Below are 13,599 nucleotides of genomic sequence, written 5' to 3'. Positions count from 1 at the left end.
AGGAGAAACACATGATGGCTAAACATTCAGAGGTGTTAAGAATAGAGCACATGATGCAATAAAATCACATTCAGGGGTGCAGCGCAAGAAGACACATGATGACTAAACATTCAGAGGTGCAGCGCATGGAAAGGAAGACACATAATGCATGAACATTCAGAGGTGCCATAACATAAGTCAGTAGCGCAAAAACACACAGTAGGCAATTACTATTTAAAAGCATAGAAATCACATTGCACCTACACTACATAAGCCACTACCTGTGGCAGTCCCTAGGCCAACTGGCCTTGATGGGGCAAGGATGCCCTGTGTCCAATGTCAGGGCGCGCTGCCATGCAGCGCCAGTCCAAGTACAAAAAGCCTAAACGTAGCAGCTGCCCACAAAGTGCTGGGCAACTGTGAAGGCCTGGCACCACTGTGCCCTCTCTGTCCCACACCGGGACTCTCTACTGAAACTGCGCCTAAACGGTGCAGCAGCCCCCTAATTGCGGAGCAGCTGAGAATCATAAAAACTGCGCCAGGGCCCTCACTGGCCCTTAGGGGCAATGGCTGGAGCCACACAGGCTCTTACACCAACACGGCGCACGTTGGAGCCACACAGGCTCTGAAGCCACATGCTCCCTGGGGTCTCCCTGGGCTCTCCCCACGTTGGGGCGGCCCACTGCCATCCGGGGCCGCCCTGTCTCTGTGCCTCGAAGCGGCACCAACACGCAGCAAGGTGGGCCCTCAAGAGCCCTTCGCAGCTCTGTAATCACGGTGGGGCGACCCACTGCCATTCGGGGTCGCCCTTACTTGGTGCCTCGACCGGCACCGCACGGAGCTCATTAACATGCCCCCAGATGCTGGAGCGGCCCGCTGCCAAGTGGGGCCGCTCTTCGCAGGCACTGTGCCTTCAGCAGGCACCAACAGTGGCCCACGCGGAGCCCCCCAGCCCTTCAACTCACCGGGCTCTCCTGGGCGGGGCTCCTCCGGGCGGCGGCTTCTTCTTCTGTGCAGCGCGGGGCTCCTCTTCCATCACGGAGTCCCGCCTGCAAGCTCAGCTGTTCTCGGCCTTCGCGTCGGGGCTCTCCTCGTCTCCGGTCTCCCTCTCAATCACGGGAGACCGGCAACATCATCCAGGTCACCAGCAGGGCTCTCCCCAAGACACGGGAGTCCTGCTTACACCGGCGCCGCCATCACTCGTCCTTCTTCTTCTCCCCCGGGCAGCTTCTCTCCTCTCGGGCTGCGGGGGCGGGACTTCCGGCCGGCCGCGCTGAGATTGGCCGGCCGGCCAGGTACTTCCGGGTCGCCGCGGGCAGCGCGGCGGCCCGATTCAGGCAGGCAGGCGGGCAGGCATTAAAGACATCGGCGTGGGCAGCCGAAATTTAAATAAAGTCGCAAATAAGCGAGGTGGGCACTCGCCAGGCGGGCAAAGCGCTCCTCAGCGCTATAATCGAAAATAAAGCGCTCGAAAGCGCTATGGTGCAATAAAGCGCTCCCAAAGCGCTAGAATAAAAAGTACAAAGGGTCCTTCCAGCAAGGCAGCTCCACCATGCTGCACAAAGGTCCAGAGAGTCCCAGGAGGCAAAGCAAAGTCCCCCCCATCAGCCCAGCAAGGCAGAGGGGTCCCCCAGGAGTCCAGGAAAGTCCATCAGGTGCCCAGGGCTGGGCAGAGCCAGGGATTCCCCTGAGCTCAAGCAGCGGCAGCCCCTGGCAGATTCAAGTTGAAAACAAGAACAATTTGGAAGGGGATACAACCCCTTTTTATACAGTGCAAAACCTTTGAAGTTCTTTGAAGTCCTTTGAAGCAGGCAGTGTGAGAACCAGCTGGACTGGTTTAGAGGGAAGTCCCCTTCAGTATCAGGGACAGAGGTGTCAGTCGCCCAGCGGGAGGTGGAGCCAGCTTTGTAGTTACACAGGAACAGCCCTTCACTATCAGGTGCCATCTCCTCCCACTTCCCTGGCAGCAGATGCTGCCTTTCATCCATGGGCTGACTTCAGACAACCTCCTGGGCTCTCCAGCCCCTGTCATCCTCAAACCAGACAGTCAATCCACAAGCAGGCCCATGCACTCTGGGCCAGGCTCACCAGCCAATCACACGCTAGCACCAACGTGCACAAATATGCCAACTTCCAAAAGTAGGACTTCTAGACTAGACACAGCCATGCTGCATACATCATTTTGCAGCATTCATTCTCACGAGTTCTCTCATACCAAACTCGCCCCTGCACTCCCCACGCATCAGGAACTACCATGGGCATACATATTCCCCATTCATTCCTATGGGAGGGCAGGTCACTCACCATTCATCCACAGAGAGCTCAAGCACTTTACACTGTACCACAGTGAAAAAGTGCGCAGAGGCCTAAAATCACAAATACCAGGTTCCATAAATAGGCTAGGAAAACGCAAAAAGTCTAGGGGTGAACCTGCCTAATGGGCCGGGTCCAACACAACCCCCTTCCAGCCAAAACGCAGGGTAGACCAATCACACCACTGATGGGCTTCACTGCTTTGGGCGACAAAACCACGGACACGGCCTTGCACAGCAGGGACACCGTCCAGTTTTTCGCCACTCTGAACCTACATGGTTTCCTCCAAATAATAACTCTCTGACTCAACTAGGGTACCCCACTGGTACACACTAGTCATCCACAGCCAAGACCAGGCCATAGGCCATCCAAATCACAGGTCCTAACTAATCCACAGAGTGGGGGGTAATAACCCCTGGCACACAATAGCCATGCTCCACTCTCTCTCTCAGTGTAGCTACAACCACCACTGATCCAACAACCTAGGGACCATACCCTCAGGCTGACCAGAGGTCACGGGCAAGAATGCCCCACCCTACCTCTACTTCTGGGTTTCCGCACCCTCACAGAAAAGCACTCACCAGAACACAATTCTCCTACCAGATCAGGACCTCACTCCATCACTGGTCTACCACCTGGAAACTATTCCACTTCTGAGGTACAAAGCACACAGCACAGTCCCTCTTCAAGCAGGTGGGGGGACACAGCACACAGCAAAGCCCCCTTTCCTCTACCTTGGTGGAAACAACAAACTGCAGGTGAGCCCCAGAACACACAGCAAGGGCAGCCCCCTCAGTCTCTTCAGCTGATCCACTTTGGTAGAGATTCCTCTTGACCTAGAAGTTTCCTAATCTCCCAACCTAAGATCTAAACCCTCAGGTTACACCGGGGTCAGAAGTAAGGACACCGTCCCTCTGCACCCCCTTCCAGTTCCAGTATGTCTCAGGCTAGACAGAGCACACGCCAGCGGCGTATCAGCGACACACTCTCCTCCAGTACTCCCTATCAGGTCAGGCCACACCCCAACCCGGCTTTCCCCCCTCCTCGGGGAACGACCTCCAGAGGCCCCACAAATGGTCAAGCACTCTAGACGGTCAAATGCTCAGCGAGCCAGGACTTCTGCACCCTCCACTTAGGAGCGGTACTGCCCAACACTAGGACCGCCGGAGTTCTGGTTACAGACACTCCCCGTCCGCTAGACACAGGAAGATCCTCCTCAAATGACCTATGTACAGCTTAGGCCCCTGACCTGGCGCTCCCTTAAGGAACCCTCCAGGCCCTGAGATAGGGTTTCAGGCCAACGTGGGACACACCGTCCCACACTCACTCCGCCTCCACTGAGACAGGGCGTGAGCCCCTACACCCCTACCATACTACTGGGACCAAGCTGGGTTACACATGAACCTCTTTCCCTTTACAGGATCATCAGATACACAAGCCACTCCTTTTGGAACCACTCCCTAATGCCTCTGCAAGACATCTAGCACACCGCCAGACATCCACCTTCCTGTCCAGTGCCTCTGCAGGACCTCCTGCACACCACCAGAGGTACACCTCTCATGCAAGCTCTTTAACAAAAAGAAAACTCACACCAACTCCTCCAGTTCAGCACATCACTCATTCGCACACTCCCCCCCCTCGGACTGGTAAGGCAGTTTCCACCACCCCTGATCACTCAACCTGACCACACGTGACACAGGTACCAAACTCTGGGAGCGGGGAATGGGAATAAATACACTGGACACATTAAAGCTGCCACCACTGGATCCTACCACACTGGGGAATCCAGACACACACACTACACTCAGGGAACAACCACCCTCCTGAGCTAGTCATTTCTCCTCACACTCCCTCTCTTCCATCTACCCACACAGGGACAGGATTTGGGATTGGACACGGGACCCAGCAAGGGATTCCTAATCTATGGGAACCTCCCCCCTCTAATGGCGTCCCGCCCTGTCACTTTCTCTCATCTGCCACTAAACATAAAGTGCAGAAACACATTTGAAAATGACACTCTTGAGGAAAAAAATCAAAAACAATAATCCCAAACATGTGACTATCTGAAACAACAATTGTAGAGTTTTGTAATGTAGCCAGTTGTCGCTATGGCACTGCGCAAACACATGTCCAAAATCCGCACCGCTGACCAACAATGTTAGAACTGGCTATTTCTGGTAGGCTAAGGCTGACGCCAAAGCCAGGCAGAAACCACCATTCTAGTCAGGGCAAGGAAGTCACACGCCAAGATAACCTCTGCTCACCCCCTTGGTAGCTTGGCTCAAGCAGTAAGGCTAAACTCGGAGGCAATGTGTAAAGCATTTGCGCCAGCGCACAACAGCAACAACATACTAGGCACACCACAAAAGAGACTCCACACAAGGTTATTATAAAAATAACTTTTGTATTGTAAAAACACATCAGATAAAATCACACATATACATTGTGCCAACTGGCACAGGCAATATTCACAGGGATTATGTACACAAGACAGGGCCACTGTCATATTCATATATAGCACTTCTAGATAAAATGTAGAATATAAAATCACTTCTAGAATGAAATAGTAAAACATAAAATGGTAATCACAAAGATAACAACCAGTAACCACTGGTAACAGGAACCAGGACCTTACTAGGACCACCTGTACTACGAAAGAAGAACCACCTAAGTATCACACAGCATTAGGGGTCTAAGAAAGAATACATTACTCATGATGCAATAAACCTACATTCAGAGGAGTAGAACAGACAACCACCTAAGTATAACCACATTTAGGGGCATAAACCAGAACACCTTACCCATGATGCATGAACGCATTCAGAGGAGTAATAAGGAGAAACACATGATGGCTAAACATTCAGAGGTGTTAAGAATAGAGCACATGATGCAATAAAATCACATTCAGGGGTGCAGCGCAAGAAGACACATGATGACTAAACATTCAGGGGTGCAGCGCATGGAAAGGAAGACACATAATGCATGAACATTCAGAGGTGCCATAACATAAGTCAGTAGCGCAAAAACACACAGTAGGCAATTACTATTTAAAAGCATAGAAATCACATTGCACCTACACTACATAAGCCACTACCTGTGGCAGTCCCTAGGCCAACTGGCCTTGATGGGGCAAGGATGCCCTGTGTCCAATGTCAGGGCGCGCTGCCATGCAGCGCCAGTCCAAGTACAAAAAGCCTAAACGTAGCAGCTGCCCACAAAGTGCTGGGCAACTGTGAAGGCCTGGCACCACTGTGCCCTCTCTGTCCCACACCGGGACTCTCTACTGAAACTGCGCCTAAACGGTGCAGCAGCCCCCTAATTGCGGAGCAGCTGAGAATCATAAAAACTGCGCCAGGGCCCTCACTGGCCCTTAGGCGCAATGGCTGGAGCCACACAGGCTCTTACACCAACACGGCGCACGTTGGAGCCACACAGGCTCTGAAGCCACATGCTCCCTGGGGTCTCCCTGGGCTCTCCCCACGTTGGGGCGGCCCACTGCCATCCGGGGCCGCCCTGTCTCTGTGCCTCGAAGCGGCACCAACACGCAGCAAGGTGGGCCCTCAAGAGCCCTTCGCAGCTCTGTAATCACGGTGGGGCGACCCACTGCCATTCGGGGTCGCCCTTACTTGGTGCCTCGACCGGCACCGCACGGAGCTCATTAACATGCCCCCAGATGCTGGAGCGGCCCGCTGCCAAGTGGGGCCGCTCTTCGCAGGCACTGTGCCTTCAGCAGGCACCAACAGTGGCCCACGCGGAGCCCCCCAGCCCTTCAACTCACCGGGCTCTCCTGGGCGGGGCTCCTCCGGGCGGCGGCTTCTTCTTCTGTGCAGCGCGGGGCTCCTCTTCCATCACGGAGTCCCGCCTGCAAGCTCAGCTGTTCTCGGCCTTCGCGTCGGGGCTCTCCTCGTCTCCGGTCTCCCTCTCAATCACGGGAGACCGGCAACATCATCCAGGTCACCAGCAGGGCTCTCCCCAAGACACGGGAGTCCTGCTTACACCGGCGCCGCCATCACTCGTCCTTCTTCTTCTCCCCCGGGCAGCTTCTCTCCTCTCGGGCTGCGGGGGCGGGACTTCCGGCCGGCCGCGCTGAGATTGGCCGGCCGGCCAGGTACTTCCGGGTCGCCGCGGGCAGCGCGGCGGCCCGATTCAGGCAGGCAGGCGGGCAGGCATTAAAGACATCGGCGTGGGCAGCCGAAATTTAAATAAAGTCGCAAATAAGCGAGGTGGGCACTCGCCAGGCGGGCAAAGCGCTCCTCAGCGCTATAATCGAAAATAAAGCGCTCGAAAGCGCTATGGTGCAATAAAGCGCTCCCAAAGCGCTAGAATAAAAAGTACAAAGGGTCCTTCCAGCAAGGCAGCTCCACCATGCTGCACAAAGGTCCAGAGAGTCCCAGGAGGCAAAGCAAAGTCCCCCCCATCAGCCCAGCAAGGCAGAGGGGTCCCCCAGGAGTCCAGGAAAGTCCATCAGGTGCCCAGGGCTGGGCAGAGCCAGGGATTCCCCTGAGCTCAAGCAGCGGCAGCCCCTGGCAGATTCAAGTTGAAAACAAGAACAATTTGGAAGGGGATACAACCCCTTTTTATACAGTGCAAAACCTTTGAAGTTCTTTGAAGTCCTTTGAAGCAGGCAGTGTGAGAACCAGCTGGACTGGTTTAGAGGGAAGTCCCCTTCAGTATCAGGGACAGAGGTGTCAGTCGCCCAGCGGGAGGTGGAGCCAGCTTTGTAGTTACACAGGAACAGCCCTTCACTATCAGGTGCCATCTCCTCCCACTTCCCTGGCAGCAGATGCTGCCTTTCATCCATGGGCTGACTTCAGACAACCTCCTGGGCTCTCCAGCCCCTGTCATCCTCAAACCAGACAGTCAATCCACAAGCAGGCCCATGCACTGTGGGCCAGGCTCACCAGCCAATCACACGCTAGCACCAACGTGCACAAATATGCCAACTTCCAAAAGTAGGACTTCTAGACTAGACACAGCCATGCTGCATACATCATTTTGCAGCATTCATTCTCACGAGTTCTCTCATACCAAACTCGCCCCTGCACTCCCCACGCATCAGGGACTACCATGGGCATACATATTCCCCATTCATTCCTATGGGAGGGCAGGTCACTCACCATTCATCCACAGAGAGCTCAAGCACTTTACACTGTACCACAGTGAAAAAGTGCGCAGAGGCCTAAAATCACAAATACCAGGTTCCATAAATAGGCTAGGAAAACGCAAAAAGTCTAGGGGTGAACCTGCCTAATGGGCCGGGTCCAACAGTAGGATTCAGAGGTATGGGAAGGAATGATTGTACCACCTGGTCTCTGATGTTCCGAGCCCTCTTAAAGGAGTGTAAAGGTGGTGCTCGTTGTTCAACATCATCTGCAACCAGACCCCAGTGCCTATTGATGATTTTCTTAATGTCATTACTTCGTGTTGAAAACGTGGTTACACAAACGATTCGTTCAGCAGCTGAGTTCTCTTTGGTTTCACCCTTCAATAAATGTTCACGGGGGCTGTACCAGGCTCTTTTGCGCGCACGTTTGACCAGACGTGTGGGGTAGCCCCGTGTTGTCAGTCGTTCAGCAAGATCTTGGGACTCCAACATATAGTTATCTTTAGAGGAACAGTTCCGTCGGATTCTGAAAAACTGTCCTACGGGGAGATTGTCTCTTAGTCCTCTGGGGTGGTGGCTATTATATTCAAGCAATGAGTTCCGCTCGGTGGGTTTGCGAAACAAAGTAGTTTCAAGTGATTTGGTGTCAGGATTGAAAAAGATGGTTATGTCCAGGAAAGCAATCCTATCCTGATTGGCTTCCAAGGTGAATTTTATGTCTGTGCTCTGTGAATTCAGCCACGTGTGGAATGACATAAGGTCCACTCGTGTGCCATTCCATATACAGAGAACATCGTCTATATAGCGGACCCATGTATTGATGTGATGTCTGAATGGGTTTGTGTCCCTGAGAATGATCCGGTTCTCATAGTCATCCATATACAATATGGCCAGGTTAGGGGCAAATGTAGCCCCCATTGCTACTCCCTTAGTTTGTAAAAAGAACTCTCCTTGAAACATGAAAAAGTTCTCCATCATGGCTATTCTCAAAAGCTCTATGATGAAATACGTGGGTACTGGAACAGGAGCTGTCCTGGTGTCTAGGGCCTTCTCCATGACAGCGATGGCATCAAGCTGAGGGATACTGGTGTACAATGACACTATGTCACACGTTACTAATAGTTGGGTGTCAGGGTCGAAAGGTCTTTGATCGACCAAATTAATAACTTGGGTGGTGTCCCTGAGGTATGTCTTGGTTTTTATTGCTAAAGGCTTCAGGAAGAAATCGATGTATTGATTGAGTGGTTCCAGCATTGATCCGCATCCGGACACTATTGGGCGTCCTGGAGGATTGTTAAGGCCTTTATGCACTTTAGGCAGGGTATATATGGCGGCTAGCCGTGGATGACTTTGGTTTAGAAATTTAAACTCTTGTAGGGACAAGAAACCTTCGTCCTGGCCTTTTTGTGTGATTTCGAGTATCCGTGAGGCTAGATCCTTTGAGGGGTCGCTTTGGATGAGCTTGTAGCTAACTCCGTCATTAAGTTGCCTATAAATTTCTTTTTTATAAGCAACGGTATCCTGAATCACGATCGCCCCGCCTTTGTCGGCGGGCTTGATGACAATGTCAGCATTGTCTTTCAAGGTCTTGAGTGCCTGTTTTTCATTTACACTTAGATTGAATCTAATATATTTCGGCTTGCTGACAGAGTCCTCCACTTCTTGGGTCACCAAATCTTCAAATGCCAACATTTTGTTACTCATTGCATGTGCAGGAGGAAAAAAGGTAGATGGTTCGCTCAATCCAGGTGCCGATGAGCTTCGTGGACCAATCGTATGTCGGAAGTAGTACCTGAGACGGATTTTTCTGAAGAAATTGTAAAGTTCCGTTTTCAATTGAAATCTATTCGGAGGTGTGGTAGGGACATAAGAGAGACCTTTGCTTAGTACTTTTTCTTCTTCATTGGATAGATTGTATTTGGAAATGTTCACTATAGGGTTAGAAGAGGTATGCGCAGGTTTGTTGGTCACCACCGATAGGTGTTTCTCCTGGTGGACATTTCGCCATGGTTCTCGGGGCGGAAGGTGACTTGCTTCTGGGCGTTCCCTCGACCCGCATTCTGATTGCCCTTGTTGGGTTGTTGTCCACGTTGCAGTCCTCCGGACCAATTGCCCCGACCTCGGGGGGGTCTCCATTGCATCTGACCTCTGCCTAAAAAATGATGAGGCGGTGGAGGCGGGTATGGTGGATAATTGTAGTCTGAATAGGAGTAATTGTATGAAGGTCCAGGTGTGGCAGGTTCGGACTCACTTCCGGAGCTATAGGAAGAGTCGGAAAACGTGGTGTATGCTCTCCTGCCTCTGTATCCACCCCTCCCTCGGTTGGCAAATCGACCTTGGGTGTCTTGTTTGTAGTAGTCCGGTTGGAGGTATGGGTAGACACTCTTTTTGTCAAATGCTCTTATGTCCTTCGCTAATTTTTCTAGTTTTTTGGTTTGGGTGGTAACATCAAACTCTTTTAGTGTAGCATCCAAAGACTCCAGGGCAGACTTGGCATTTGTTAACGTACTGTCCCCTAATATCTCGGCTCTTAGGGCCGCTATCTCTTTGGTAAGTGTCTGTACCTGTTCAGCGGCGGTCTCCACTCCCAACACCATCCAGTGTCGGGAGCAATTATTGGCGACGTAGCTAAATCCCTCTTTAAATTTAGGTACGTCAACGAAAATAGCCGGCTCTATTTTAATTTGGAGGCCGACCGGGATGATATTCTCTTGCAAATATTTTGTAAACAGATAGCCATGAAGTTTGTGTGAGAAGTTGGCCTGGTATATAATGCTCACTAATTCTAGTGATCACTTTGTACCATGCCAAGCAACCCTTATGATGATGGTTGTAATTCAACCTTGTAGACCAGTTATCCTAGTGGTAACGTGGACAAAGCAGTCTTAGGCTAAACTCTGAAAGGCATGTGAAGCCAGCTGTTATACCATACACAACCCCCTTGAATACCAAATGAAAGGGACACCACACAGATATATATTGAAAATATATATTGATTTATTAACTATTAAAATCCCCTGGACTCTTTATGAGCACAGAAGCACAAGCGTTAAATCACAAGACAGTTTATAATACACAAAAGTTGCACAATATGGATGAGCCCTAGGGGCCACCTAAACCATATACTAAGAAAGTGGTATAAGAGATACCAGGAGGAAAGTGAAGAGGCCTAGGGCCTTGGGAATCGCTGGAGCTATTTGAGACTGGCAATGACTAAGTCGGGAAAGGCCCACGGGACTCGGGTGCAGTGTTCAAAGTGCACGCACTTTTCAATACAAAGTCTATGGTGCGTAAAAAGCACAAAGTTAGAAAGTTAGGAACCTTCCGAGTGACCTACGGAGTTAAAACTTTAGACACAGGCCCTTGAGATGTGTACCAGTGCAGGAGCACTGGCGGAGCTGAGTTACCTCACCCACAGGAAGCGGGTGCACAGGGTCGAAGTAGTGTCGGGTTTCGTCACGCTGGTCGATGGTGCTTGGAGCTGAAGATGCTGCAGGCGGCTCGATGAGAAGAGTTCCGGTGGATCCAAGGGTGGATCTGAAGATGTGAAGACCTGAAAGCAGAGGGGACAATGTTCAAAGTCACTAGCCAGTGACTACCGTGGAACCAGATTGGAACCAGGCGATGTCGGGTGCAAACATGCGTTGTCGGGTAGCTTCTTTCTGCAGCCACGTGGATACCCGGGGTCGAGGACGTCCAGGAGTCGGTCACGAGCTGTCCCACGTAGGCTTCTCGCTGTTGGCAGTGTCGGCGACCTGATCGGAGCAAACAGGCCTTGGCAAATGCAAGCCACGCAGAAGTTGAAAGATGCTGTTCACTCGGACCAGCAAGGTCAGAGCGGGTGCTCCTTTTCACAGGAGCTTGGGTAGGTCTGGAGCAACCAGACCTGCTGTGTAAATCTTCGGTTTCGTCGCCAAGATGGCCGCTGACCACGTGGCTAGTGGCCGGGATGGCGCGTCGAGTGGCACAATGCAAAAGGGCCCCACGCAGATCGTGGAGATGCTGGAGGGCTGCTCTTCGGTGCAAGGGCTGCTCGGTGGTGGGGGTTCTCAGTCCCCAAAGCACAACGTCGAGGATGCCTCAGAAGCTGCGCAGTCAGCTTTTCGAGTGTCTTTCAAGAGGTCCTGTCCCACGTCACTCGGTGCCTCCACGGGTCCCTTCTTTGCAGGGACTGTGGATCGGGCTCTGAGAGGTCTGGGAGTCTGGTTCTTGTCGGGCTCTGGGCTCGGTCTCCGGCGGGAGGCGGCGGCAAAGCAGACGTCGAGTTGCTGGTTGGTACCTGTGTTCACAGGGTGGCCACTCCTAGGCCACAAGGGAGATTCTCTTCAGTCTTCTGTGCAGCAGAATGTCGAAGTCCAGTCTTCTTCTTCGTGTAAAGTTGATTCAGGATGATCTGCTGTGCAATGGCTCCCTCTCTTATTCCCAATCTGAGGGGTGGATCACCTACTAGGTCCCTCCTCTGGGAGGAACCAGGAAGGGGGGCGGTTACACCCCCTTTCCTTTGTCCAGTTCCGCGCCAGGCCTGGGTCTGGAAAGTCCCAGGACCGGTTTGGACTGGCCTATGCACGGGGACACCTTGTGTGCCCCGGGCATGTCTGATTCTATTCAGCCCTGTCCTACCCAATACACAAAATCCTGTCTGGGGTGGAGCTCGCACCTCCCAAGGCAGGAAACCCTTTGTCCAGGCCACCATCTGCCGAGTTTCGGTCAGCAGCAGGAGGCCAGACTCGTGTCTGTGGTGGCAGCATCCATTTTGTGACGCTGAGGCTCTGTTTAACTTTAACCGGGGTTAAGGCTACACACATGTCGTGTCCCTCTAGAAGGGTGGAATGCTATCCCCGTCGCCAGAATTGGCGAGGGGATAGTATTCCAATTCGTATGACACCTTACTCGACATGTTTTGATAAAGCCAAACCAAAGATAGCAAATAACCGCGAGGATTATAATGCACTTAAGAGTATATGCTATGGCAATATCCCGGAACAGCTTAGGGAGTGGTTCCCGACAGCTGCAGACAGGCTCAGCTCATGCTAGAGCACCATCTCACATATTTCCAAGCACTCTGCCTCCAGGATTGATGAGGCCTTCCATAGGAGTGGCTGATAGGAACATATGTGTCCAGTTTAGGGTTAGGCACAGACATACTGTACCTAAGTAAGAGGTGGTTACACCGACTTACCCCAGCTGAGTGATCAGCCAGTTGTGTCAAATATGGAGGCCAGGCCAGGGGTGGCACAATACATGCTGCAGCCCCTGGTAGGCCTTGGATACACCTATGCCCTGGGCACCTAGGGTGCACTAATACAGGGGCTCATAAGGTGAACTAGTTCCAATTCGTAATGCACCTAAAGTGCATTGGCAGTAATTTAGAGAGAGAACAGCAGGCTGTGGGTCTGATTAGCAGGCCCACAGCCACATTAAGTCAGAAACCAGTGAAGCAAAAAGCAAAAATTTGGGGTGACCATAGGATAGCAGACCCTACTCTCCTACATAACCCCCCCCCCAAACGCAGGGACATTAGACTAACCTTGACCAGTTGTGTCTTCATGTTCTAAGTGGAAGTACCTGGAGAGACCATCTGCGTTGCCATGGTCAGTCCCTGGGCGGTGCTCCACTGTAAAGTCCATCCCCTGTAGGGAAATGGACCACCTGAGTAGTTTGGGGTTTTCACCCTTCATCTGATTAAGCCATAGGAGGGGCTTATGGTCGGTCTGAATCTTGAAGTGAGTGCCAAATAAGTATGGTCTCAACTTCTTCAGGGCCCACACCACAGCAAAGGCCTCCCTCTCTATAGCTGACCAACGTTTCTCTCTGGGGGTCAGCCTTCTGCTAATGAAAGCAATGGGCTGGTCCTGGCCATCTACATTAAGCTGTGAAAGCACTGCTCCCACTCCCAACTCAGAAGCATCTGTTTGGACAATGAACTCTCTTGAGTAGTCAGGACTCTTCAGGATAGGTGCAGAGCACATGGCCTTCTTCGGGTCATCAAATGCCTTTTGACAGATTTCTGTCCACTGAACCTTTTTGGGCATCTTCTTGGATGTCAGATCATTAAGAGGAGTCACAATGGACCCATAGTTCTTAACAAACTTCCTGTAGTACCCAGTCAGGCCCAAGAAAGCTCTGACCTGAGTCTGGGTAGTTGGAGGGGACCAGTCCTTGATGGTCTGGATCTTACTCTCCAGTGGTTGAACTTGGCCTCC

The sequence above is a fragment of the Lissotriton vulgaris genome, chromosome 1_1 (genome assembly GCF_964263255.1).
Source record: "Lissotriton vulgaris chromosome 1_1, aLisVul1.2, whole genome shotgun sequence".
NCBI classification, from domain to species: Eukaryota; Metazoa; Chordata; class Amphibia; order Caudata; family Salamandridae; genus Lissotriton; species Lissotriton vulgaris.
The sequence above is the reverse complement of the archived record's forward strand: the minus strand, read 5'-3'. Positions refer to the sequence as shown.